Source organism: Phaseolus vulgaris, chromosome 10 (genome assembly GCF_000499845.2).
Source record: "Phaseolus vulgaris cultivar G19833 chromosome 10, P. vulgaris v2.0, whole genome shotgun sequence".
Classification (NCBI taxonomy): domain Eukaryota; kingdom Viridiplantae; phylum Streptophyta; class Magnoliopsida; order Fabales; family Fabaceae; genus Phaseolus; species Phaseolus vulgaris.
The window spans coordinates 27652729-27678505 of NC_023750.2; the positions used below are offsets into that span (position 1 = coordinate 27652729).

Here is a 25777-nt window from a genome sequence, read left to right on the forward strand (position 1 = left end):
TCTGTTTTTGTTCTTCTTCCCGGCCTAGATAGTCAAACCATGAGTTCACCTTTTTTGCGCTTTTTTTTGCTGATCTCTAAATAAAAACCTTAAAGTACCTAGAAAAACGATAGTGAAATAGTGTGGTGTAGCGAGTTATCGCGTTCGACGTCCAACCATTTTGAAACTGAAGCCCACCTGCAAACCCAAATAGGTTTTGATCGCAATACAGTTGACAGGTGCGATCATACCAGCACTAATGCACCGGATCCCATCAGAACTCCGCAGATATGCGTGCTTGGGCGAGAGTAGTACTAGGATGGGTGACCTCCTAGAAAGTTCTCATGTCGGATTTCTTGTTGTATTTGTTTTTTGTGTTCTGTTTTTCTTCTTCTTCCTGGCCTAGACAGTCAAACCATGAGTTCACCTTTTTTGTGCTTTTTTTTTTTTGCTTACCTCTAAATAAACATCTTAAAGTACCTACAAAAACGATCGTGAAATAGTGTTGTGTAGCGAGTTATCGCGTTCGAAGTCCAACCATTTTGAAACTGAAGTCCACCTGCAAACCCATATAGCTATTGATCGCGCTACGCTTGACAGGTGCGATCACACCAGCACTAATGCACCGGATCCCATCAGAACTCCGTCGATAAGCGTGCTTTGGCGAGAGTAGAACTAGGATGGGTGACCTCCTGGAAAGTCCTCGTGTTGCACTTCTTTTTGTATTTCTTTTTTGTGTTCTGTTTTTCTTGTTATTCTTGGCCTAGACAATCAAACCATGAGTTCACCTTTTTTGTGCTTTTTTTTGCTGATCTCTAAATAAAAATCTTAAAGTACCTACAAAAACGATCGTGAAATAGTGTTGTGTAGCGAGTTATCGCGTTCGAGGTTCAACCATTTTGAAACTGAAGCCCACCTGCTAACCCATATAGGTATTGATCGCGCTACACTTGACAGGTGCGATCATACCAGCACTAATGCACCGGATCCCATCAGAACTCCGCAGTGAAGCGCGCTTGGGCGAGAGTAGTACTAGGTTGGGTGACCTCCTAGGAAGTCCTCGTGTTGCACTTCTTTTTGTATTAGTTTTTTGTGTTCTGTTTTTCTTCTTCTTCCTTGCCTAGACAGTCAAACGATGAGTTCACCTTTTTTGTGCCTTTTTTTTTTGTTGACCTCTAAATAAAAATCTTAAAGTACCTATAAAAATGATCGTGAAATAGTTTTGTGTAGCAAGTTATCGCGTTCGAGGTCCAACCATTTTGAAACTGAAGCCCACCTGCAAACCCATATAGCTATTGATCGCGCTACGCTTGACAGGTGCGATCACACCAGCACTAATGCACCGGATCCCATCAGAACTCGCTAGATAAGCGTGCTTGGGCGAGAGTAGAACTAGGATGGGTGACCTCCTGGGAAGTCCTCGTGTTGCACTTCTTTTGGTATTTCCTTTTTGTGTTCTGTTTTTCTTGTTATTCTTGGCCTAGACAATCAAACCATGAGTTCACCTTTTTTGTGCTTTTTTTTGCTGATCTCTAAATAAAAATCTTAAAGTACCTACAAAAACGATCGTGAAATAGTGTTGTGTAGCGAGTTATCGCGTTCGAGGTCCAACCATTTTGAAACTGAAGCCCACCTGCTAACCCATATAGGTATTCATCGCGCTACACTTGACAGGTGCGATCATACCAGCACTAATGCACCGGATCCCATCAGAACTCCGCAGATAAGCATGCTTGGGGGAGAGTAGTACTATGATGGGTGACGTAGTGGGAAGTCCTCGTGTTGCACTTCTTATTGTATTTGTTTTTTTTGTTCTGTTTTTCTTCTTCTTCCTGGCCTAGACAGTCAAACCTTGAGTTCACCTTTTTTGTGCTTTTTTTTGTTGATCTCTAAAAAAAATCTTAAAGTACCTACAAAAACGATCGTGAAAAGGTGTTGTGTAGCGAGTTATCGCGTTCGAGGTCCAACAATTTTGAAACTGAAGCCCACCTGCAAACCCATGTAGGTATTGATCGCGCAACACTTGATAGGTGCGATCATACCAGCACTAATGCACCGGATCCCCTCAAAACTCCGCAGTGAAGCGCGCTTGGGTGAGAGTAGTACTAGGTTGGGTGACCTCCTGGGAAGTCCTCGTATTGCACTTCTTTTAGTATTTGTTTTTTGTGTTCTGTTTTTCGTCTTCTTCCTGGCCTAGACAGTCAAACCAGGAGTTCACCATTTTTTGATGATCTCTAAATAAAAATCTTTTTTTGCTGATTTCTTTTTTGCATTTCTTTTTGTATTTCTTTTTTTTGTTCTATTTTTCTTCTTCTTCCTGGCCTAGACAGACAAACCATGAGTTCACCTTTTTAGTGCTTTTTTTTTTGCTAACCTCTAAATTAAAATCTTAAAGTACTTACAAAAACGATCGTGATATAGTGTTGTGTAGCGAGTTATCGCGTTCGAGGTCCAACCATTTTGAAACTGAAGCCCACCCTCAAACCCATATAGGTATTCATTGCGCTATGCTTGAGAGGTGCGATCATACCAGAAATAATGCACCGGATCCCATCAGATTTCCGCAGATAAGCGTTCTTGGGCGAGAGTAGTACTAGGATGGGTCACCTCCTGGGAAGTCCTCGTGTTGCACTTCTTTTTGTATTTCTTTTTTGTGTTATATATTTCTTCTTCTTCCTGGCCTAGATAGTCAAACCATGAGTTCACCTTTTTTGTGCTTTTTTTTCTGACCTCTAAATAAAAATCTTAAAGTACCTACAAAAACTATCGTGAAATAGTGTTATGTAGCGAGTTATCGCGTTCGAGGTCCAACCATTACGAAACTGAATCCCACCTGCAAACACATATAGGTATTGATCGCGCTACACTTGACAGCTGCGATCATGCCAACATTAATGCACCGGATCCCATCAGAACAACGCAGATAAGCGTGCTTGGGCGAGAGTAGTACTATGATGGGTGACCTCCTGGGAAGTCCTCATGTTGCACTTCTTTTTGTATTTCTTTTTTGGGTTATGTTTTTCTTCTTCTGCTTGGCCTAGACAGTCAAACCATGAATTCACCTTTTTTGTGCTTTTGTTTTTGCTGACCTGTAAATAAAAATCTTAAAGTACCTACAAAAACGATAGTGAAATAGTGTTGTGTAGCGAGTTATCGCGTTCGATGTCCAGACATTTTGAAATTGAAGCCCACCTGCAAACCCATAAAGGTATTGATCGCGCTACACTTGGCAGGTGCGATCATACCAGCACTAATTCAATGGATCCCATCAGAACTCCGCAGATTAGCGTGCTTGGGCGAGAGTAGTGGTAGGATGGGTGACCTCCTTGGAAGTCCTCGTGTTGCACTTCTTTTTGTATTTCTTTTTTGTGTTCTGTTTTTCTTCTTCTTCCTGGCCTAGATAGTAAAACCATGAGTACACATTTTAGTGCTTTTTTTTTGCTGACCTCTACATAAAAATCTTAAAGTACCTACAAAAACGATCGTGAAATAGTGTTGTGTAGCGAGTTATCGGGTTCGAGGTCCATCCATTTTGAAACTGAAACCCACCTGCAAACCCATATAGGTATTCATCGCGCTACATTTGACAGGTGCGATCATACCAACACTAATGCACTAGATCCCATCAGAACTCCGCATTGAAGTGTGCTTGGGCGAGAGTAGTACTATGATGGGTGACCTCCTGGGAAGTCCTCGTGTTGCACTTCTTTTTGTATTTCTTTTTTGTGTTATGTTTTTCTTCTTCTGCTTGGCCTAGACAGTCAAATTATGAATTCACCTTTTTTGTGCTTTTGTTTTTGCTGACCTCTAAATAAAAATCTTAAAGTACCTACAAAAACGATAGTGAAATAGTGTTGTGTAGCGAGTTATCGCGTTCGATGTCCAGACATTTTGAAACTGAAGCCCACCTACAAACCCATAAAGGTATTGATCGCGCTACACTTGGCAGGTGCGATCATACCAGCACTAATTCAATGGATCCCATCAGAACTCCGCAGATTAGCGTGCTTGGGCGAGAGTAGTGGTAGGATGGGTGACCTCCTTGGAAGTCCTCGTGTTGCACTTCTTTTTGTATTTCTTTTTTGTGTTCTGTTTTTCTTCTTCTGCTTGGCCTAGACAGTCAAACCATGAATTCACCTTTTTTGTGCTTTTGTTTTTGCTGACCTGTAAATAAAAATCTTAAAGTACCTACAAAAACGATAGTGAAATAGTGTTGTGTAGCGAGTTATCGCGTTCGATGTCCAGACATTTTGAAATTGAAGCCCACCTGCAAACCCATAAAGGTATTGATCGCGCTACACTTGGCAGGTGCGATCATACCAGCACTAATTCAATGGATCCCATCAGAACTCCGCAGATTAGCGTGCTTGGGTGAGAGTAGTACTAGGTTGGGTGACCTCCTGGGAAGTCCTCGTGTTGCACTTCTTTTTGTATTTGTTTTTTGTGTTCTGTTTTTCGTCTTCTTCCTGGCCTAGACGGTCAAACCATGAATTCACCTTTTTTGTGCTTTTTTTTTTTGTTGACCTCTAAATAAAAATCTTAAATTACCTTAAAAAACGATAGTGAAATAGTATTGTGTAGGGAGTTATCGCGTTCGATGTCCAAACATTTTGAAACTGAAGCCCACCTGCTAACCCATATAGGTATTCATCGCGCTACACTTGACAGGTGCGATCATACCAGCACTAATGCATCGGATCCCATTAGAACTCCGCAGTTAAGGGAACTCGGGACAGAGTAGTACTAAGATGGGTGACCTCCTGGGAAGTTCTCATGTTGCACTTCTTTTTGTATTTATTTTTTGTGTTCTGTTTTTCTTCTTCTTTGTAGCCGAGACAATCAAACCATGAGTTCACCTTTTTTGTGCTTTCTTTTTGCTGACCTCTAAATAAAAATATTAAAATACCTACAAAAGTGATCGTGAAATAGTGTTGTGTAGCGAGTTATCGCGTTCGAGGTCCAACAATTTTGAAACAGAAGCCCACCTGCAAACACATATAGGTATTGATCGCACTACATTTGACAGGTGCGATCATACCAGCACTAATGCACCGGATCCCATCAGAACTCCGCATTGAAGCGCGCTTGGGTGAGAGTAGTACTAGGTTGGGTGACCTCCTGGAAGTCCTCGTGTTGCACTTCTTTTTGTATTTGTTTTTTGTGTTGTGTTTTTCTTCTTCTTCCTGGCCTAGACATTCAAACCATGAGTTCACCTTTTTTGTGCTTTTTTTTTGCTGACTTCTAAATAAAAATCTTAAAGTACCTAAAAAAACGATCGTGAAATAGTTTTGTGTAGCGACTTATCGCGTTCGAGGTCCAACCATTTTGAAACTTAAGCCCACCTGCAAAACCATATAGGTATTGATCGTGCTACACTTGAGAGATGAGATCATACCAGCACTTATGCACCGGATCCCATCAGAACTCCGCAGTTAAGGGTGCTTGGGATAGAGTAGTACTAAGATGGGTGAACTCCTGGGATGTTCTCGTGTTGCACTTCTTTTTGTATTTATTTTTTGTGTTCTGTTTTTCTTCTTCTTTCTGGCCTAGACAGTCTGATGTGATTCCAATAGCAAAGAAGGGAATGATTCTTGACATTCTTAGGAATCAACTTGAGTTGGACAATATTTAGGCACTTTTTCTTAGAATTTGATCAATGTTCTAAGTCAAGAACTCACCAAAACTAGCACCAAATCCAAACTCACATATTGTCAAATTGAACCAAACAAAATGAGAGGAAAAGCAAATGCACCGATTAGAAATGGCTAAGAACAGAATTGAACCGATTAAAATGAATTAAAAGGCAATAAAGCTGAAAAGGAGTGCTGGAAATCTAAAAGCACCGAACCAAAACATGAAAAAGAAGAAGAACAGCTGCTGGAAAATGAACTAGCCAAACCAAAACACAAGAACACAAGCTTAAAACATGAATATCAAAAGAGAAGGAAGGAAGGAGAGGAGAAAGCTCATGAATATGGATGTATGGTTGGATGATCACGCCACTAGAAGGATGGAGACTCCTATATGAGTGTGCAATCCGCCACTTGAGGTAACCATGGAACCATCAAGATAAGACTAGGGAAGAAGGCACAAAGCTCTCCAATGCTCTCTCAAAAAATGAGTATAGTTTCTTTAGTCTAAATTCAAATCTGAAATATACAAGGGCAGCACCTTATTTTATAGCCTAGAGGTGCTGAAATGCAAGCTACACAAATTCAAAATTCCCCCCTAAATTCAAGAGAAAGTGGCGCCTAATTCAAGTCATGAGGAAGGTGTGATCTCTTCTCTCACTTTGGCACCTCCTTATTTACTCCTACACCTATCTACTAACGCACCCCCCCATAAGACTCCTAACTAAAGACTAAAAGATGCTTTAACAATAGAGGTTTCTAATGTTTCCCTATAAGCACCTTTTTAAACAATATTCTTTATTATTTAATACTTGGCCTTTCCCTTCATGAGATGGACTTGGGCTTTTTGGGCTTTGGCCTTCTTGGGCTTGTGCTTGGGCTTTGGGCCTCATCTTTTGCAAAGATTAATAAGAAGAACTTTAAGTGTGAGGGCGAATGATCTTGTCCTTCATTATTAAAGGCCCCCTTTATTTGATTCACATCATACTCCCCGAGTTGGAGAGAATTCGCCCACGAATTCTGAATCCCTGCATAGAACAAAGTCAGTTTACTTTTACAATGAAAAGTGGAAGAAAAAGGAAAACATGACTTAGCAGTTGTAACCAATGGTATTGCAGAAAAGGAGGTCCTATAAATCGACCAAGTGGGAAAAATTTGTTTGGGAATGATGATATTTTGTGGAAAAAGACCTCTTAAATGGTGAAACCCATTAGGAGGTATGAAAAAATCATCCCTAACATATTTTAACCAAGTTGGTGTTGAAATAGGAACCTTGGGTAATGAAAAAGATAAAGAAGAAGAAGAAGACCTTGGAGGGTCCATTTGAGGCATAGCACGAGTCAACATGATGGATTTAGAAGAGAAAATGGTGTGACTCGGTGTAGTACTTACTTCTTTTTCTTTCTCATTTTCTCTTTTAGTTTTCATTTTTATTTGGTCCTCATGAACCTCTTTTGGAGAGAGGGGTTTTAATATAACCTTGCGCCCTAGGAAGGAAAAAGACATTGTATTGGATAGGCCATCATGTAAAACATGTCTATCATATTGCCAAGGCCTTCCTAAAAGAAGATGAGTTGCTTCCATGGGCACAACATCACATAAAACCTCATCTTTATACTTTCCTATTGCAAAGTTAATGAGGACTTGTTTATTCACAATGTCACCTACTTCACTAAGCCATTGCAATTTGTAGGGCTTGGTATGAGAGATAGTGGGTAAGGCTAACTTCTCCACAACTCTTGTACTAGCCACATTAGTGCAACTTCCCCCATCAATAATCAAGGAACATAACTTGTTGTTGATAAGACATCGGGTGTGAAAAATATTTTCTCTTTGAGTATCATTCAAAGATTTTGGAATTGTGCCCAACATACGTCTTACCATCAATAAGTTACCTTCACAAGGACTTTCACTCTCATTTCCACTTGATGGTCTAGAAGGTGAAGAATGTCTAGGTGAATTGGAATCATGCTCACTAACTACAATGCCTTCATGCATGTACATACTTCGTTTAGAAGGGCAATTAGCAGCAATATGACCATATCCCAAACATTTAAAACACTTTTGACTAGACGATTTAATTGGGGATTTAGGCCTAGAAGTAGATGGCTTAGGATCCTTGGGTTTGAAAGAAGAATCTTTGGAAGGAAATTTTGAAAAAGACTTTTTGTTCTTCCAAGAATTGTTGTAGTAGTCATCTTTGGGAATATTTTTAAAAATATTTTTCTTTGCAAGTTGGGCTTCTACCTTCATTGCAAGATGAACTAAAGAACCCAATGATGAATACTCTTGTAACTCAACAACATCTTGAATATCCTTCCTTAGACCACTCACAAACCTAGCAATCATAGCTTCCTCACTTTCTTCTAATTTAATTTTAAGCACAAGCGTCTCTAGCTCCTTATAATATTCATCCACATTTAGCGTGCCTTGTTGAAACCGTTGGAGTCTCAACATGAGGTCTTTCCTAAAATGTGGGGGCACAAATCTAGCGCGCATGTGATCCTTTAAAGAGTTCCAAGAGTCCACGGGAGGACCCTTGTGATAGATAATGTCCTTTACAACACCATGCCACCATTTCATGGCATAATCACTAAACTCTAAGGTGGCTAGCTTAAGCTTATGCTCATCTTGGATCTCATGGATCTCAAATATTTGTTCACACTTAGCCTCCCAATCTAAATATACATTAGGATCACTAGAGCCATTAAAACAAGGAAGCTTGACCGAAGGTAGCCTAGACTTTGCATCTTGATAGAAGCCATTGCCGTAGTGATGTCTTTCCCCTTGGTTATGATGTCTTTGTCCATGAAATTGTGGTGGATTTCTCCTTCTCCTATGCTCTTCTTCACGGCCAAAATCATTTGAAGAGGCTCTTTTTGAAGGTCTATGTGAAGGATGCTCATCATGGATAGAAGGAGATGGTCTAGCTTGTTGCACCTCCATCTTTTGCATTTTCTCTTCCAAGCGTCTAATGGTTCGTTGTGCTTCATGTAATTCACCAAGGATTGAAGCTTTGGAAGGAGAATGCTGCTTGTAGGATGCATCACTTGAAAATCCAGCCATGTGTAATTAAAAACAGCAAACACACAAAAACAGAAAACAAGTCAAGAAACAAAATTAGCAAAAACAGTGAGCTTGGCAATGAAAGTGCCGAAGTGAATTTGGGCAGAAAAAAGGTCACTCTCAAAGAAATAATGTCCTTGCACCAATCTGATCTTGAGGTCTTGGAATCCTCAAATGAAAGATGTCAAAGCAAGCACACCAATCTCAAAGCCAACCACCACAAAACCAATGAAACAATAAAGACAAACAAGAAAAAGTATAAGCAAAGAAAGGCTAGAACAAAAGGAATACTAGATGTTTGACAAACTCAAAGATTAATGAACAAAAGACAAGCAAGAAAATTAAAGAACTCAATGAGAAAGTAGGCACACAAAAGAATACCTAAAGAAAAGCACTAGAGTAGATGAAGAAAACAAAAATTTAGCTACTGGAAAATATTTTTTTATGCAAATTGTGCTTGATGTTCACTGATTTAACTGGAATGATATAGAGCGAAATGGATTATGAAATTTAAACCACAGAAACTTCAAGATGTTAACTCAATAATGGCACTGGAATTACTTAAAAACAGTAAGCCAATTAATTGAGATAAATTTTTCAAAATCGCTGCCAGATTACCGTATTTTTTTCGGAAGAATTGTACACTTTTTGTATTTTATTTATCATTTTTTGTGTACTTTGAATTTTTGAGTACTTCTTTTTTCTATGCTTTTATAACACTTTGAATAACACAAATCCAGAATTTCATAATTTTCTAGTGAGTAAATCAATTGCGATAAGGAAAAATAGTAAGCATGTTTCCAGAAACAAAGGAATCCTAATAGGAATGAAAAACAGAATTATGAACTAGCAAAGACATAATGGAAAATGATGTATAGGAACTTGTATAGGTCTAGAATACAAGCATGAATTCAAACTAAAACAGAAAATGCACAAATGATCAATATCAAATTCAGAAAATTATAGGACACTAAAGCAAGAAACAACAAAAGCAATAAAAGTACTACAAAAAGTGATGACAATTATGGAAAAACAAGACTAAGACAAAACTTGTATGGATTCAAAAAGGAAAATACTCAAACATATGATAGGCAAAAGAATTAAAACAGCAAGTAAACTCAAATAACCCTAAAACAGAACCTTAAATTGCAAGAAATTAAAGAGCTCTTGAAGTTAAAGTGCAACACAACTCAAAATTTAAACAAGAACACACCTAAACTCTTGATACCACATGACGTGATTCCAATAGCAAAGAAGAGAATGATTCTTGACATTCTTAGGAATCAACTTGAATTGGACAATAGTTAGGCACTTTTTCTTAGAATTGGATCAATGTTCTAAGTCAAGAACTCACCAAAACTAGCACCAAATCCAAACTCATGGAAGTTCCACATATTGTCAAATTGAACCGAACAAAATGAGAAGAAAAGCAAATGCACCGAATAGAAATGGCTAAGAACATAATTGAACCGATTAAAATGAATTAAAAGGCAAGAAAGCTGAAAAGGAGTGTTGGAAATGTAAAACCACCGAACCAAAACATGAAAAAGAAGAACAACTGCTGGAAAATGACTAGCCGAACCAAAACACAAGAACACAAGCTTAAAACATGAATATCAAAAGAGAAGGAAGGAAGGAGAGGAGAAAGCTCATGAAGATGGATGTATGGTTGGATGATCACGCCACTAGAAGGATGGAGACTCCTAGATGAGTGTGCAAGCCGCCACTTGAGGTAACCATGGAACCATCAAGATAAGACTAGTGAAGAAGGCACAAAGCTCTCCAATGCTCTCTCAAAAAATGAGTATAGTTTCTTTAGTCTAAATTCAAATCTGAAATATACAAGGGCAACACCTTATTTTCTAGCCTAGAGGTGCTGAAATGCAAGCTACACAAATTCAAAATTCCCCCCTAAATTCGAAAGAAAGTGGCGCCTAATCCAAGTCATGAGGAAGGTGTGATCTCTTCTCTCACTTTGACATCTCCTTATTTACTCCTACACCTATCTACTAACGCACCCCCCCTAAGACTCCTAACTAAAGACTAAAAGATGCTTTAACAATAGAGGTTTCAAATGTTTCCCTCTAAGCACCTTTCTCAACAATATTCTTTATTATTTAATACTTGGCCTTCCCCTTCATGAGATGGACTTGGGCATTTTGGGCTTTGGCCTTCTTGGGCTTGGGCTTGGGCTTTGGGCCTCATCTTTTCCAAAGATTAATAAGAACAACTTTAAGTGTGAGGCGAATGATCTTTTCCTTCATTATTAAAGGCCCCCTTTATTTGATTCACATCACAGTCAAACCATGAGTTCACCTTTTTTGTGCTTTTTTTTTTGCTGACCTCTAAATAAAAGTATTCAAGTACCTACAAAAACGATCGTGAAATAGTGTTGTGTAGCGAGTTATCGCGCTCGAGGTCGATACATTTTGAAACTGAAGCCCACCTGCAAATCCATATAGGTATTGATCGGGCTACACTTGACAGTTGCGATCATACCAGCACTAATGCATCGGATCCCATCAGAACTCCGCAGGCAAGCGTGCCTAGGCAAGAGTAGTACTAGGATGGGTGACCTCCTGGGAAGACCCGTGTTGCAGTTCCTTTTCTATTTCTTTTTTTGTTCCGTTTTTCTTCTTCTTCCTGGCCTAGACAGTCAAACCATGAGTTCACCTTTTTTGTGCTTTTTTTTTTACTAACCTCTAAATAAAAATCTTAAAGTACCTACAAAAACGATCGTGAAATAGTGTTGTGTAGCGAGTTATCACGTTCGAGGTCCAACCATTTTGAAACTGAAGCCCACCTACAAGCCCATATAGGTATTGATCGCGCTACAATTGACAGGTGCGATCATATCGGCACTAATGCACCGGATCCGATCAGAACTCCGCAGTCTAGCGTGTTTGGGTGAGAGTAGTACTTGGATGGGTGACCTCCTGGGAAGTCCTCGTGTTGCACTTCTTTTTGTATTTCTTTTTTATGTTCTTTTTTTCTTCTTCTTCTTCCTGGCCAAGACAGTCGAACCATTTTGAAACTGAAGCCCACCTACAAGCCCATATAGGTATTGATCGCGCTACAATTGACAGGTGCGATCATACCGGCACTAATGCACCGAGTCCCAGCAGAACTCCACAACCTAGCGTGCTTGGGCGAGAGTAGTACTAGGATGGGTGACCTCCTAGGAAGTCCTCGTTTGCATTTCTTTTTGTATTTCTTTTTTGTGTTATGTTTTTCTTCCTCTTCCTGGCCAAGACAGTCAAAAGAAAGTGGCGCCTAATCCAAGTCATGAGGAAGGTGTGATCCCTTCTCTCACTCTGGCACCTCCTTATTTACTCCTACACCTATCTACTAACGCACCCCCCTAAGACTCCTAACTAAAGAATAAAAGATTCTTTAACAATAGAGGTTTCTAATGTTTCCCTCTAAGCACCTTTCAAAACAATATTTTTTATTATTTAATATTTGGCCTTGCCCTTCATGAGATGGACTTGGGCTTTTTGGGCTTTGGCCTTATTGGGCTTGGGCTTGGGCATTGGGCATCATCTTTTGTAGTACTAGGTTAGGTGACCTCCTGGAAGTCCTCGTGTTGCACTTCTTTTTGTATTTGTTTTTTGTGTTCTGTTTTTCTTCTTCTTCCATGCCTAGACAGTCAAACCATGAGTTCACCTTTTTTGTGTTTTTTTTTTGCTAACCTCTAAATAAAAATCTTAAAGTACCTACAAAAACGATCGTTAAATAGTGTTGTGTAGCAAGTTATCGCGTTCGAGGTCCAACCATTTTGAAACTGAAGCCCACCTGCAAACTCATATAGGTATTGATCGCGCTACACTTGACAGGTGCGATCATAGCAACACTAATGCACCGGATCCCATCAGAACTCCGCAAGTAAGCGCGCTTGGGCGAGAGTAGTACTAGGATGGGTGACCTCCTTGGAAGTCCTCGTGTTGCACTTCTTTTTGTATTTCTTTTTTGTATTCTGTTTTTCTCCTTCTTCCTGGCCTAGACAGTCAAACCATGAGTTCACCTTTTTTGAACTTTTTTTTTGCTGACCTCTAAATAAAAATCTTAAAGTACCTACAAAAACGATCGTGAAATAGTGTTGTGTAACGAGTTATCGCGTTCGAGGTCCAACCATTTCGAAACTGAAGCCCACCTTCAAACCCATATAGGTATTGATCACGCTACAATTGATAGGTGCGATCATACCAGCACTAAGGCACCGGATCCCATCAGAACTCCGCAGGCAAGCGTGCCTTGGCGAGAGTAGTACTAGGATGGGTGGCCTCCTGGGAAGTCCTCGTGTTGCACTTCTTTTTGTATTTATTTTTTGTGTTCTGTTTTTCTTCTTCTTCCTGGCCTAGATAGTCAAACCATGAGTTCACCTTTTTTGTGCTTTTTTTTTTGCTGACCTCTAAATAAAAATCTTAAAGTACCTACAAAAACGATCGTGAAATAGTGTTGTGTAGCGAGTTATCGCGTTCGAGGTCCAACCATTTTAAAACTGAAGCCCATATAGGTATTGATCGCGCTACAATTGACAGGTACGATCATACCAGCACTAATGGACCGGATCCCATTAGAACTTCGCAGTTAAAAATGCTTGGGCGAGAGTAGTACTAGGATGGGTGACCTCCTGGGAAGTCCTCGTGTTCCACTTCTTTCTGTATTTCTTTTTTGTGTTTTGTTTTTCTTCTTCTTCCTGGCCTAGACAGTTAAACCATGAGTTCACCTTTTTTGTGCCTTTTTTTTGCTAACCTCTAAAAAAAATTTTAAAGTACCTACAAAAACGATCGTGAAATAGTGTTGTGTAGCGAGTTATCGCGTTCGAGGACCAACCATTTTGAAACTGAAGCCCACCTGCAAAACCCATATAGGTATTATTCGATCTACACTTGAATGGTGCACTGATACCAGCACTAATGCACCGGATCCCATCAAAACTCCACAGTGAAGCGCGCTTTGGCGATAGTAGTACTTGGATAAGTGACCTCCTGGGAAGTCCTCCTGTTGCACTTATCTTTGTATTTCTTTTTTGTGTTCTGTTTTTGTTCATCTTCCTGGCCCAGACAGTCAAACCATGAGTTCACCTTTTTTGTTCTTTTTTTTTTGCTGACTTCTAAATAAAAATCTTAAACTACCTACAAAAACGATCGTGAAATAGTGTTATGTAGCAAGTTATCGCGTTCGAGGTGCAACCATTTTGAAACTGAAGCCCACCTGCAAACCCATATAGGTATTGATCGCGCTACATTTTATAGGTGCGATCTTAACAGCACTAAGGCACCGGATCCCATCAGAATTCCGCAGGCAAGCGTGCCTGGGCGAGAGTAGTACTAGGATGGGTGACCTCCTGAGAAGTCCTCGTGTTGCACTTCTTTTTGTATTTCTTTTTTGTGTTCTGTTTTTCTTCTTCTTCCTGGCCTAGACAGTCAAACCATGAGTTCACCTTTTTTGTGCTTTTTTTTTGCTGACCTCTAAATAAAAATCTTAAAGTACCTACAAAAACGATCGTGTAATAGTGTTGTGTAGCGAGTTATCGCGTTCTAGGTCCAACAATTTTAAAACTGAATCCCACCTACAAACCCATATAGGTATTATTCGATCTACACTTGACTGGTGCATTCATACCACCACTAATGCACCGGATACCATCAGAACTCCGCAGTGAAGCGCGCTTTGGCGAGAGTAGTACTTGGCTAAGTGACCTCCAGGGAAGTCCTCGTGTTGCACTTATTTTTGTATTTCTTTTTTGTGTTCTGTTTTTCTTCATCTTCCTGGCCCAGACAGTCAAACCATGAGTTCACCTTTTTTGTGCTGACCTCTAAATAAAAATATTAAAGTACCTACAAAAACAATCGTTAAATAGTGTCGTGTAGCTAGTTATCGTGTTCGAGGTCCAACCATTTTGAAACTGAAGCCCACCTACAAACCCATATAGGTATTGATCGCGCTACATTTGACAGGTGCGATCATACCAGCACTAAGGCACCGGATCCCATCAGAATTCCGCAGGCAAGCGTGCCTGGGCGAGAGTAGTACTAGGATGGGTGACCTCCTTGGAAGTCCTCGTATTGCACTTCTTTTTGTATTTCTTTTTTCCGTTCTGTTTTTTTTCTTCTTCCTAGCCTAGACAGTCAAACCATGAGTTCACATTTTTTGTGCTTTTGTTTTTGCTGAACGCTAAATAAAAATCTGAAAGTACCTACAAAACGATCGAGAAATAGTATTTTGTAGCGAGTTATCGCGTTCGAGGTGCAAGCATTTTGAAACTGAAGCCCACCTGCAAACCCATATAGGTATTCAACACGCTACACTTGACAGGTGCGATCATACTAGCACTAATACACCGGATCCCATCAAAACTCCGCAGTCAAGCGTGCTTGGGCGAGAGTAGTACTAGGATGGGTGACCTCCTGGAAAGTCCTCGTGTTGCACTTGTTTTTGTATATCTTTTTTGTGTTCTTTTTTTCTTCTTCTTCCTGGCCTAGACAGTCAAACCATGAGTTCACCTTTTTTGTGCTTTTTTTTTGCTGATCTCTAAATAAAAATCTTAAAGTACTTACAAAAACGATCGTAAAATAGTGTTGCGTAACGAGTTATCGCATTCGAGGTCCAACAATTTTGAAACTGAAGCCCACCTGCAAACCCATATAGGTATTAATCGCGCTACACTTGACAGGTGCGACCATACCAGCACTAATGCACCGGATCCCATCAGAACTCCGCAGTCAAGCGTGTTTGGGCGAGAGTAGTACTAGGATGGGTAGCGTGCTTGGGCGAGACTAGTACTAGCATGGGTAACCTCCCGGGAAGTCCTCGTGTTGCACTTCCTTTTGTATTTCTTTTTTGTGTTCTGTTTTTCTTCTTCTTCCAGGCCTAAACAGTCAAACCATGAGTTCACCTTTTCTGTGCTTATTTTTTGCTGACCTCTAAATTAAGATCTTAAAGTACCTACAAAAACGATCGTGAAATAGTGTTGTGTAGCGAGTTATCGCGTTCAAGGTCCAACCACTTTGAAACTGAAGCCCACCTGCAAACCCATATAGGTATTGATCGCGCTACACTTGACTGGTGCGATCATACCGACACTAATGCATTGGATCCCATCAGAACTCCGCAGTGAAGCGTGCTTGGGCGAGAGTAGTACTAGGACGGGTGACCTCCATGGAAGTCCTCGTGTTGCACTTCATTTTGTATTTCTTTTTTGTGTTCTGTGTTTCTTCTTCTTCCTGGCCTAGACAGTCAAACCATGAGTTCACCTTTTTTGTGCTTTTTTTTTGCTGACCGATAAATAAAAATCTTAAAGTACCTACAAAAATGATCGTGAAATAGTGTTGTGTAGCGAGTTATCGCGTTCGAGGTCCAACAATTTTGAAACTGAAGCCCACCTGCAAACCCATATAGGTATTGATCGCGCTACACTTGACTGGTGCGATCATACCAACACTAATGCATTGGATCCCATCAGAACTCCGCAGTGAAGAGTGCTTGGGCGAGAGCAGTACTAGGACGAGTGATATGATTCCACTATCAAAGTAGAGATGATTCTTTGACATTCTATGGAATCAACTTGAGTTGGAGATAGCTTAGGCACTTTTAATAGAATTGGATCAAGGTTCTATGTTTCAAGAACTCACCAAAATTTGCACCAAACACTAAACTCACATGGAAGTTCCATCTATTGCCAATTGAACCGATTAAAATGTGTATAAAAACAAAAGCACCGTTTGAAAAGCTCATGAACAGAATTGAACCGAACAAAACATGAAAAGAAGCTACTGAACCGAATTAAAACAGAAACAATTGAAAATATCCGAACATAAGTGCAAGAAAAGGAAGATGAACCGAACAAAAGAAACTAAGACATGTTTATGCTTCATATGAATATGGAGATGAAAGAAAGAAGAACTTATGGAGATGAAGGACTTGGTTTGATGGTCACGCCACTTGGATGGTGAAGGCTCCAAGATAAGTGAGCTAGTGCCGCCACTTGGGAGAACCAAATGCACTCAAGATAAGACAAGATGAAGGAGAAGACAAGTTCTCACAATTCTCTCTCAAATTGAGTAGAGTTTCTCTATTACTAATTTCCAATCTGAATTTAACAAGGCAAGCACCTTTATTTATAGCCTAAGAGGTGCTAAAATGAAAAGCTAATTAAATTCAAAATTCTCCCCAAATAACATAAAAGTGGCACCAATCCTAGAGCATGAGGAAGGTGTGACTTCTTCTCTTAGTTTGGCACCTCCCTATTACGCCTACACCCCTCTACTAAGTTCACACCCCCTAAGCTTCCTACTATTTTCCTAAACTAAAGACCTAAAGATGCTTTTACAAAAGAGGTTTCTTATGTTTCCCTCTAAGCACCTTTAAACAAAGATATTACAAAAAGAGAAAACAACCTTCCATTATTTCCTAATGCTTTGAATTGACTTCTTGTAAGCCTTTGAGGTGGGCTACCAACTCCTTGAGCGTCTAGCATTTGAGCCTCTTCCTCTTCTTGTCCTTGAGTATTGGCCTCCATTTGGTCTTGAACTTGATATCCATCATACTCCCCGAGTTGGAGAGAATTCGACAACGAATTCTAGAGACGTACAAAAAAAGGAGTTAGATCATTGATATTAAATGTATGACTACCAAGGTATGTATCAGGCATATCTACTCATAAGCATTGTCATTAATCCTCTTGAGGACCTGGAAAGGTCCATAACCACGAGGCATTAGTTTGGACTTTCTTTGAGTAGGAAAGCGATCCTTCCTCAAATGAAGCCAAACCCAATCACCTTCCTCAAACAACAATGTTTTTCTCTTTTTATTGGCAAGTTCGGCATACTTGCCAACCTTCTTTTCAATTCTCATCTTGATGTCTTTATGCAAAGTTTTCACAAAAGAAGCCTTTTCATCCCCATCTTTGCACAAGACATCTCCAAGAATGGGAATAGGAAGAAGATCAAGAGGTGTTAAGGGGTTAAACCCATAGACAACCTCGCAAGGAGAATGTGAGGTGGTAGAATTTACTACACGGTTATATGCAAACTCAACATGGGGTAGTAAATTCTCCCACACTCTAGGATTCCCGTAAATAAAACATCTCAATAGTTGACCTAAAGTTCTATTGACCACTTCGGTTTGACCATCGGTTTGTTTGTGACAAGTGGTACAAAATAAAAGCTTAGTACCAAGCTTACCCCCACAAAGTCTTTGGATCTCTATCGGACACAATAGTTCTAGGAATCCCATGCAAACGAACCACTTCTTGAAAGAAGAGGTTAGCAATATGACATGCATCATCCACTTTGTGGCAAGGAATAAAGTGAGCCATCTTTGAAAAACAATCCACTACCACAAAAATGGAATCCTTTCTCTTTGATGTCTTGGGTAATCCTAAGATGAAATCCATAGAGATGTCAACCCAAGGCATTGAAGGGATAGGGAGAGGAGTATATAGACCATGGGGATGCATCCTAGATTTAGCCTTGCGGCAAGCTATGCATTTATCACACAAACTATGAACATGTTTATGCATATGATGCCAATAGAAATGTTCATGCAACACATCCAAAGTTTTAGCAACCCCAAAGTGACCCATTAATCCTCCCTCATGTGCTTCTCTAACAAGAGATAATCTAATTGAGCATTGGGGAACACAAAGACGTTTTCCTTTGAAAAGAAAGCCATCTTGTATAAAAAAGTCTTTGTGTCCTCCTTTAAGACACTCTTGATAGATAGGAGAAAAATCAAGGTCATCATGATAAAGATCCTTAATGTGATCAAAGCCAAGATATTGAGAACCGAAAAGGGTAATCAAGGCATATCTTCTAGAAAGTGCATCGGCCACAATGTTTATTTTGCCTTGCTTGTGTTTGATCACATAAGGAAATTGCTCAAGGAATTCCACCCACTTAGCATGCCTCTTGTTAAGCTTGTTTTGGCTTTTCAAATATTTAAGAGATTCATGATCACTATGAATCACAAACTCTTTAGGAAAAAGATAATGTTGCCAAGTAAACAAAGCCCTAACAAGTGCATATAACTCTTTATCATAAGTGGAATAGTTGAGATGACTTCCTTTTAATTTCTCACTATAATAAGCTATGGGGTGGCCCTCTTGAAGGAGAATAGCCCCAGTGCCTATGCTTGAAGCATCACATTCAATCTCAAAGGTTTTAGCAAAATTAGGAAGGGCTTAGATGGGAGCATTAGTCAATTTTTCCTTCAAAATATCAAAAGCTTTTTGTTGTGCTTCTCCCCATTGAAAAACCACATCCTTTTTTACTATATCATTGAGTGGTGCGGCTATTGTACCAAAGTTAGGTACAAATCTTCTATAAAAAGAAACAAGTCCATGGAAACTTCGGACTTCATTCATGAATTTAGGTGTAGGCCAATTTTGAATGGCCACCACCTTAGCTTGATCCACATGGACCCCTTTGCTACTCACAACAAACCCTAGGAATTCTATATGATCAAGTGCAAACATACATTTAACAAGGTTAGCATACAAATGTTCCTTCCTAAGGGTTTCTAAAACTTGCCTAACATGCAACCTATGGTCTTTCAAAGATAAGCTATAAATGAGAATATCATCAAAATAAACAACAACAAACTTACCAATGAAAGGTCTCAAAACATGATGCATGAGGCGCATGAAAGTACTTCGAGCATTAGTTAAGCCAAAGGGCATAACTAACCACTCATATAAGCCAAAGTTGGTCTTAAAAGCCGTCTTCCATTCATCACCCGGTTTGATACGGATTTGATTGTAGCCGCTTTTAAGATCAATCTTTGTAAAGATTTTTGAACCATGCAATTCATCCAACAAATCATCAAACCTAGGTATGGGATGCCTATACTTAATTGTAATGTTATTGATAGCCCTACAATCCGAACACATTCTCCATGTGCCATCTTTCTTACGGACAAGGATAATAGGCATAGCACAAGGGCTCATGCTATCTTGGACCCAACCTTTTTCAATCAAAGCCTCTATTTGTTGGCGAATTTCCTTGGTTTCACTTGGATTGGTTCTGATCCTGTCGGTTGACCTGAGTGCAAGAGTCTTGCCACGTCAAAGGTTTCTCCTCTTGATCAGCTTCGCACCACGTTAGCCTTTTCTCCTCACGCCCTAATTCCTCGCAAGAACCTGAAGAAAACAAAGTGGCGCCGCTGCGGCCGATTGCGCTCCGATGCTCAAGTCAGTGACGGAATCACCAAAACCTTAGAGAGAATATCTCAACTCAAGGAACCGTGCGCAGTGAATCTCAGTGTACTAGAAAGTATTCTGAAAGCATACCTCAAAAGTCTGTTAAGTGTTCCTTATATACCTGAGCAATTTCTCTCTCCTGACGGTTACACCTCTGGACACGTGGCTCGCATCCAGCTGTACACGTGTCACCATCTGGAGCTCCCTCCACTTGAGCATCACCTCTACTCTTCAAGCCATTCGACTAAGTTACCCATACAAGGAGTAACTTGGTGCACAGCTTACCTTGGAGCGCGACCCCTTAAGTGGCGAGTACGCGGTGTCACCTTGCACACCTTCTCTGTGGTCTCGCCTGCCGCTATCACGATCTGCTTCTCTTGCATACCATGCATGTTCTGGGAAGTTGTTCCCTTGCCCCGACCTCTGGTTAGGGAATGACCATCTGATAACCTCATCCTCCCCTGCTGCGTGACAAGCATATCGCCAGTCCCCGTACTTGTACCCCTTGGAAACCTTAAGCAAGCTTTCCTGATCTTCCGGCGATGTGCCCCTTTCGGCGGTCTCTAACCACCTGATCTCCTAGTACTCAAATATGGTGACTATGACGCAACTCTGGTGACCGCTGGTTACACACACTAGAGATTGGAGAACGCCAAGTCAACGATCGGCGACTACACAGACTTCCCGATGTACTTCCCTTCTGTCAACCAGGTGCCCCATTCAACACGCCCATATTATCACATGCTGCCACATCATCACTCCCGATTACCTAATCGGTACACAAGCCCCTCAGTCTTAAGCTGAGACTTGACCAGCGAAAAGACTAAGAAGTCAAATCATCGTCGACCTACGTGGCGTTTGTACGGATTTCCGTACGTTCGTACCCTTTGCTTCTCTGACGCTCCACCAACCCCCTCTTTAATCAAACGACACGTGGCTTCATCAACGGTCGTTTTTAACCGTCGTTTGCGCTTCCTACAACGTTCGAAACCCTTAAACCCTTTGCGCTTTTCACTGTTTCATCATCTTTCTTCATCCTCAAGCATTCCAAACGCTTTCTCTGCGAACCACGAAACTTCTCGTCTTTCTCAATCTTCAACTTTCTTCAGCGTTCATCCGATCCTAAAAAGGTAACCCTTTTACCCCTCCTATTGACATTTACTACATTTTAATCGGTTTGCATCATCCATTAACTATCTGAAGCATACGTTGTGGGTTGTTTCTCTTTTTCTCGTAACCTAAGGTTTCGTCCTTGATAACGTCTATCCCAGCGAACCCTTATTCGTTCGTTCTATCCTCTTCGTCCTCAATCGAGTCATTCTCTGCTATCCTCATTTCATCCCTTTTCTTTCCTTTGCAGTTCCTGCGATGGCTCACACGAAGTCCACCGCTAATCCTCCTTCTTCATCGCAAAACCCTCCACCCAAAACTCGTAGGGTTGTCCCTGGGAAAAATCCTCCACCAACACGCAACCCCTCACGAGCCTCTGGTGCTCCTTCCACACAGGCCGAGAGGCCTACCTCTTCTCACACCAACCCTACCCAGGCAACTCCACCACTCGCCGGGGGAGCCCCCCGTCCTGCGCAAGACTACAAGGAGCTCTATCCTTGGGCCACCCCAGCTCTGCTGAAAGAGACCTCGTCAATAAATACTGAGTTGGGCGTGCTTCGACTGAAGAAAGGAGATCAACCCGACCTTTCATTTCACAAGGAGCATGATAACAAAGTGACCGTGCTGCCTTGCCTCCCGGGAGAACCGATCTGTGCGGACGATAAGGGGGACAATGGCGAGTTGTTCTGCTTTATCTATGCCACCCTGTTCAAGAAAGTGAAACTTAGGTTTCCTTTTACTCGCTTCGAGAGAGAGCTACTGACCGAGCTCAACATCGCCCCTGCCCAGCTTCATCCCAACAGCTGGGCGTTCCAAATTCTCTGTGCGCACTTGGGGTTGCCGGCTTCGGTCGATGTCTTCCTCTTCCTATTTGAGGCAAAGAATCCCGGTGATCGCCCCTGGGTCAGCTTGAACGGGATTGCTGGGAGGTCGATCCTCTCAATCTTCCAGCAATCTTATAAAGACTGGAAGGGGAAGTTCGTCAAGGTGTGCCAGAACGACCAAGACCCCTCACTGCTTGACGGCTTCCCCCTGTATTGGGTAAACAAGGGGAACAAAGACTCCAAGGACAACTTCAGGAGACCAAGAAGTCCTGACAACATGGGGGAGCTAGACAAAGATCTTTGTCTCTTCAGGAAGAGTGTGGCTGCTGCCAACATCACCTTCCCCACTGCCTCAATAATTCCCTTCGAGTTCCTCGAGGGCCAACTCGAAGCTCACATAGGTCAGCCCCTACCTCAACACCAAGTCTCTCACTTCGCGTTAAAACTAACTTAGAATTTTTACCACTCTATTTCTGGCATTCCATTATTCTGTATTGGCGTTGATCATTCATCCATGTGCTACTTGTCTTATCTCTGTATGAACATACTCGCATGTTCTGCTTCTGCATTGGTTGCTCATCTATCCTTTACCTTGTGCAGATAACATGTTGGGAAAAGGAAAACTGGCGGAATTGAGGGTGATCGCCCGATCTCCCAAGCTCACGGCGGGCTCCCAAACCGTGCCCAACTCGGTGGTGGAGATCGCCACTGCCCAAGGCAAGACTCCTCCCCGAGGTCCAACTTCTTCTGGGGTACAACCCGCCCCAGAAAGGAAAAAGGGTGGTTACCTCTACACCACCTACACTCCCAACACCAACACTGCCCTCACCTCCAACTCTGCTAGGACCAGTCCAAGCAACACCCTTGGCCGCCGCGCCCCCAGTAGTTGAAAGCAGCGGCCCTAACTACGTGGAAAACCCTCCAAGCGCCTCAACACCGTTTGTATCTGTCGGAGAGGGTCCTCCTTCCACCACATCCATCGCTGGGGCCGCACTAGGAGAAGATGAGGGCGCTCAGATTTCGCCAATACTAATAACAGAAACCCCGACCTCACCACCACGCCTAGAAGCCCCCCTTTGCTTTACAAACTCAAGAGGGTGGTGGTGAAAGTCAACATGAAACCACGCCAATGCCTCCAGCATCGGCCTCAAACCTCCCAGCTTCCTTCGAAGAGACCTTGGGACCCTTCACAACCCAACTGAAGACCATGGCGGAAGATCTTCCTTTACTCGTATCAAGAGCTGTGAAGGCTTCACTCAAGAAGCTCCAAGAGGAGAACTCCGTGCTCAAGGAATCAAATCTTATGATAAGGGCTGAGGCGGAGAAGCTCACTTGCAACTTGCTGATGACTGAGATGGAACACTCAAGGTTGGAGGATGCATTGGACGCTGAGCTAAGGAACACACGCCAGGAGGCCTCCGATCTGCGCCAAAAACTGCACACCCAGCTTCAAGAGAAGATTGACCTGGAGAGTAAGTTGGTTCCTTACAGGGTCAAGGTGGCAGATATGGAGGCTGCACGAAAAGCTGAAGCGTCCATGATGGAGAAACTTGAGAAGAGATCAGCAGATAAGGAGATCCTCCTAGGGAAGGTCGAGCAGGAAAGGGACAAGGCTCTCGCTGAGCTCGCCGAAGCTCGTAAGGAGACCAAAAAGATTGCTGCAGAGCTGGCCCAGACTCGGGATGAGGGCAAGAAAGCTGCTGAAGAACTCGCTCGATCTCATGAGGAGAAAGAAAATCTGAAGAAGCAAATTCATGAGCTCGAGCAGAGCGCTGCTCAAGTCCTCTCCGCCGGGTTCGACGCCGCTCTGGAGCAAGTAGCATGCCAATACCCTGAGCTCGACCTCTCCATGGTGTCGATCTGCAACGAAGTGGTGGATGGGAAGATTGTACCCTCTAGAGACTAACTGCCTCTCCCCATCGCCTCTTCTTCGAAACTTGTCGCTTATCCTTTGTTTGTAATAGCTATTTGTGTATAGACTTTGATCCTGCCTGTTGACCAAAACGTTGGAGCTTTGCCTCGTCAAACTTGGATCGACTTCTGCGCCGTGTTAGCCTCCGTCCTTCACCGCGATCCACCTCAAGAACCTGCAAAAGACGAAACGGCGCCGCTACGGCCGATCACGCTCCGACGCCCAAGTCAGCGACTGAACCACCAATTACTTAAGAGTAAAAACTCAAGAATTCTAAGGAACCGTGACCAGTTCTCTCTTAGCGTACTCAAGACTCGCAAGCGTAAAGAAACAATCTGAACGTGCGTACCTCAAAAGTTCGTTGGAAACTCTTATATACCTGGGCACTTTCTCTCTCCTGGCAGTTACACATCTGGACACGTGGCTCGCATCCAGCTGTACACGTGCCATCATCTGGGGCATCCTTGACTTGGGCGTTATTTCTTACTCTTCAGGTTTTTTGGCTAAGTTTACTTATGCATGATACAACTCAATGCATAGTTGCCTTGGAGCGTGATCTCTTCTGGGTGGCGAGTTCGGGTGCCTTCGTACACACCTTCCCTGTGGTCTCGCCGGCCGCCTTCATGATCTACCCTACCTGTTTCACCGTATATGCTCAAGTAAGCTGTCTCCCGACCTTAGCCTCTGGCCAGCTGGGAAATGACTATTTGCCTTCATCTTCAGCGATGTCCTCGTTTCGGCGATCTCTAATCACTTGGTCGCCTGGGTTCACATCTGGCGACTTCATCTTCAATCCGGTGCCCGCCGGTTTAGGCATGCTGGAGATCGGAACATGCCAATTTAACAACTAGCGACTACACGAACCCCCCAACTTCCTTCCCTTCTGCCAACCAGGTGCCCCATCCAACACGCCTATATAACAGCTCGATGCCACGTCATCACTTCCGACTACCAGGGCGGTACACAAGCCCCCCAGTCTTAAGCGAAGACTTGTCCAGCGAAAAGACTAAAGGAGTCACGTCACTACCGATCTACGTGGCACTGGCGCAGAATTCCAAACGTTTGTACTTTCTGCTTTCCTGACGCTCCACCAAACATTCTTCCAATCGCTCGACACGTGGCTTCATCAACGGTCATCTTCAGTTGTCGTTTACGCTTCCAAAAACCATTTGAAAAACCCTTAAACCCATTTCACTTCTACTGTTCCATCACCTCTTTGCCTTCTCAAACGCTTTGAGCTTCTTCTGCAAAAACCCACGACGCTTTTCAACCTTCTGAATCCTCAACTTCCTTCAGCGTTCGTCTGATCATCGAAAGGTACTCCTTTTACTTCTTTTGTTGAGTTTTCCTGCATTTTGACTGATTCGCATCATCCATTAACTGTCTGGTGCATACGCTGTGGGCTGTTTCTTCTGTTTCTCCCTTCTCGTAACTTAGGGCTTCGTCTCCATTACAACGAACCTTCGTTCGTTCGTGTTTTTATCCTTCTTTCACAATCGAGTCAGCCTCTGCGAACTCTGCTCACCTTTCCCTTTCTCTTTCCTTTGCAGTTTCCGCGATGGCTAGCTCAAAGATCACCCCAAATCCTCCTCCCTCGTCACGAAACCCTCCCTCTCAAGCTCATAACCCACCACGGGCACCTGGTGCTTCCTCCTCCCAGGCTGAGAGGCCTGCAACCTCTCACCCCAACCTTGCCCAGGCAACTCCACCCATTGCCGGAGGTGCCTCCATTCCTTCCCCTGACTACGAGAAGCTATACCCGTGGGCCAACTCGACTTTGCTGAAGGAGACTTCTTCAGTAAATTCTGCTGGGGCAGTTCTTCGGTTGAAGAAAGGGGATGAGCCCCACATGTTGTTCCACAAGGAGCACGATAACAAGCTGATGGTGCTACCTTGCCCCCCCGACGTGCCAGTTTGTGCAGACGACAAAGGGAACAACGGCGAGTTGTTCTGCTTTGTATACACCACCTTATTCAAGAAGGTGAAACTTAGGTTTCCCTTCACTCGTTTTGAGCGAGAGCTGCTGACCGAGCTCGACATCGCCCCCGCCCAG

At 42.4% G+C, this 25777-nt stretch overlaps 22 non-coding genes and 6 pseudogenes across 22 annotated transcripts; all 28 read left to right on the forward strand.

Annotated features, from left to right (window-relative positions):
• Positions 1 to 216: 216 nt before the first annotated feature.
• Positions 217 to 335, forward strand: LOC137819849 (5S ribosomal RNA). Its single transcript, XR_011082460.1, has one exon. It is a non-coding gene; the product is annotated as a 5S ribosomal RNA (ribosomal RNA).
• A 242-nt stretch (positions 336 to 577) lies between these two features.
• Positions 578 to 696, forward strand: LOC137819836 (5S ribosomal RNA). Its single transcript, XR_011082448.1, has one exon. It is a non-coding gene; the product is annotated as a 5S ribosomal RNA (ribosomal RNA).
• Positions 697 to 934: 238 nt separating this feature from the next.
• Positions 935 to 1053, forward strand: LOC137819895 (5S ribosomal RNA). Its single transcript, XR_011082477.1, has one exon. It is a non-coding gene; the product is annotated as a 5S ribosomal RNA (ribosomal RNA).
• A 241-nt stretch (positions 1054 to 1294) lies between these two features.
• Positions 1295 to 1413, forward strand: LOC137819820 (5S ribosomal RNA). The gene has a single exon (XR_011082433.1). It is a non-coding gene; the product is annotated as a 5S ribosomal RNA (ribosomal RNA).
• Positions 1414 to 1651: 238 nt separating this feature from the next.
• LOC137819815 (5S ribosomal RNA) lies at positions 1652 to 1770 on the forward strand. Its single transcript, XR_011082428.1, has one exon. It is a non-coding gene; the product is annotated as a 5S ribosomal RNA (ribosomal RNA).
• A 237-nt stretch (positions 1771 to 2007) lies between these two features.
• Positions 2008 to 2126, forward strand: LOC137819786 (5S ribosomal RNA). Its single transcript, XR_011082400.1, has one exon. It is a non-coding gene; the product is annotated as a 5S ribosomal RNA (ribosomal RNA).
• Positions 2127 to 2495: 369 nt separating this feature from the next.
• Positions 2496 to 2614, forward strand: LOC137819958 (5S ribosomal RNA). Its single transcript, XR_011082516.1, has one exon. It is a non-coding gene; the product is annotated as a 5S ribosomal RNA (ribosomal RNA).
• A 237-nt stretch (positions 2615 to 2851) lies between these two features.
• Positions 2852 to 2970, forward strand: LOC137819870 (5S ribosomal RNA; annotated as a pseudogene).
• A 240-nt stretch (positions 2971 to 3210) lies between these two features.
• On the forward strand, positions 3211 to 3329 carry LOC137819809 (5S ribosomal RNA). Its single transcript, XR_011082422.1, has one exon. It is a non-coding gene; the product is annotated as a 5S ribosomal RNA (ribosomal RNA).
• A 238-nt stretch (positions 3330 to 3567) lies between these two features.
• Positions 3568 to 3686, forward strand: LOC137819787 (5S ribosomal RNA). The gene has a single exon (XR_011082401.1). It is a non-coding gene; the product is annotated as a 5S ribosomal RNA (ribosomal RNA).
• Positions 3687 to 3926: 240 nt separating this feature from the next.
• On the forward strand, positions 3927 to 4045 carry LOC137819810 (5S ribosomal RNA). The gene has a single exon (XR_011082423.1). It is a non-coding gene; the product is annotated as a 5S ribosomal RNA (ribosomal RNA).
• A 240-nt stretch (positions 4046 to 4285) lies between these two features.
• Positions 4286 to 4404, forward strand: LOC137819968 (5S ribosomal RNA). Its single transcript, XR_011082526.1, has one exon. It is a non-coding gene; the product is annotated as a 5S ribosomal RNA (ribosomal RNA).
• A 241-nt stretch (positions 4405 to 4645) lies between these two features.
• LOC137819837 (5S ribosomal RNA) lies at positions 4646 to 4764 on the forward strand. The gene has a single exon (XR_011082449.1). It is a non-coding gene; the product is annotated as a 5S ribosomal RNA (ribosomal RNA).
• Positions 4765 to 5003: 239 nt separating this feature from the next.
• On the forward strand, positions 5004 to 5121 carry LOC137819801 (5S ribosomal RNA). Its single transcript, XR_011082415.1, has one exon. It is a non-coding gene; the product is annotated as a 5S ribosomal RNA (ribosomal RNA).
• A 239-nt stretch (positions 5122 to 5360) lies between these two features.
• On the forward strand, positions 5361 to 5479 carry LOC137819869 (5S ribosomal RNA; annotated as a pseudogene).
• A 5681-nt stretch (positions 5480 to 11160) lies between these two features.
• Positions 11161 to 11278, forward strand: LOC137819813 (5S ribosomal RNA). Its single transcript, XR_011082426.1, has one exon. It is a non-coding gene; the product is annotated as a 5S ribosomal RNA (ribosomal RNA).
• Positions 11279 to 11517: 239 nt separating this feature from the next.
• Positions 11518 to 11636, forward strand: LOC137819802 (5S ribosomal RNA). The gene has a single exon (XR_011082416.1). It is a non-coding gene; the product is annotated as a 5S ribosomal RNA (ribosomal RNA).
• Positions 11637 to 11759: 123 nt separating this feature from the next.
• Positions 11760 to 11877, forward strand: LOC137819881 (5S ribosomal RNA; annotated as a pseudogene).
• Positions 11878 to 12509: 632 nt separating this feature from the next.
• LOC137819827 (5S ribosomal RNA) lies at positions 12510 to 12628 on the forward strand. Its single transcript, XR_011082440.1, has one exon. It is a non-coding gene; the product is annotated as a 5S ribosomal RNA (ribosomal RNA).
• Positions 12629 to 12867: 239 nt separating this feature from the next.
• Positions 12868 to 12986, forward strand: LOC137819959 (5S ribosomal RNA). Its single transcript, XR_011082517.1, has one exon. It is a non-coding gene; the product is annotated as a 5S ribosomal RNA (ribosomal RNA).
• A 228-nt stretch (positions 12987 to 13214) lies between these two features.
• On the forward strand, positions 13215 to 13333 carry LOC137819843 (5S ribosomal RNA). Its single transcript, XR_011082455.1, has one exon. It is a non-coding gene; the product is annotated as a 5S ribosomal RNA (ribosomal RNA).
• A 239-nt stretch (positions 13334 to 13572) lies between these two features.
• On the forward strand, positions 13573 to 13691 carry LOC137819885 (5S ribosomal RNA; annotated as a pseudogene).
• Positions 13692 to 13931: 240 nt separating this feature from the next.
• LOC137819793 (5S ribosomal RNA) lies at positions 13932 to 14050 on the forward strand. The gene has a single exon (XR_011082406.1). It is a non-coding gene; the product is annotated as a 5S ribosomal RNA (ribosomal RNA).
• A 239-nt stretch (positions 14051 to 14289) lies between these two features.
• On the forward strand, positions 14290 to 14408 carry LOC137819883 (5S ribosomal RNA; annotated as a pseudogene).
• Positions 14409 to 14636: 228 nt separating this feature from the next.
• LOC137819947 (5S ribosomal RNA) lies at positions 14637 to 14755 on the forward strand. The gene has a single exon (XR_011082506.1). It is a non-coding gene; the product is annotated as a 5S ribosomal RNA (ribosomal RNA).
• Positions 14756 to 14994: 239 nt separating this feature from the next.
• LOC137819961 (5S ribosomal RNA) lies at positions 14995 to 15113 on the forward strand. Its single transcript, XR_011082519.1, has one exon. It is a non-coding gene; the product is annotated as a 5S ribosomal RNA (ribosomal RNA).
• Positions 15114 to 15352: 239 nt separating this feature from the next.
• On the forward strand, positions 15353 to 15505 carry LOC137819788 (5S ribosomal RNA; annotated as a pseudogene).
• A 239-nt stretch (positions 15506 to 15744) lies between these two features.
• LOC137819814 (5S ribosomal RNA) lies at positions 15745 to 15863 on the forward strand. Its single transcript, XR_011082427.1, has one exon. It is a non-coding gene; the product is annotated as a 5S ribosomal RNA (ribosomal RNA).
• The last annotated feature ends 9914 nt before the right edge of the window (positions 15864 to 25777 follow it).